Raw genomic sequence first — 230 nt, 5'->3', positions numbered from 1 at the left:
CTATTATTACTAACCTGGGACATAGATCACCATAGTAACTATTATTACTAACCTGGGACATAGATCACCATAGTAACTATTATTACTAACCTGGGACATAGATCACCATAGTAACTATTATTACTAACCTGGGACATAGATCACCATAGTAACTATTATTACTAACCTGGGACATAGATCACCATAGTAACTATTATTACTAACATGGGACATAGATCACCATAGTAACT

This window comes from Salvelinus alpinus, chromosome 1 (assembly GCF_045679555.1).
Source record: "Salvelinus alpinus chromosome 1, SLU_Salpinus.1, whole genome shotgun sequence".
Classification (NCBI taxonomy): domain Eukaryota; kingdom Metazoa; phylum Chordata; class Actinopteri; order Salmoniformes; family Salmonidae; genus Salvelinus; species Salvelinus alpinus.
The sequence above is the reverse complement of the archived record's forward strand: the minus strand, read 5'-3'. Positions refer to the sequence as shown.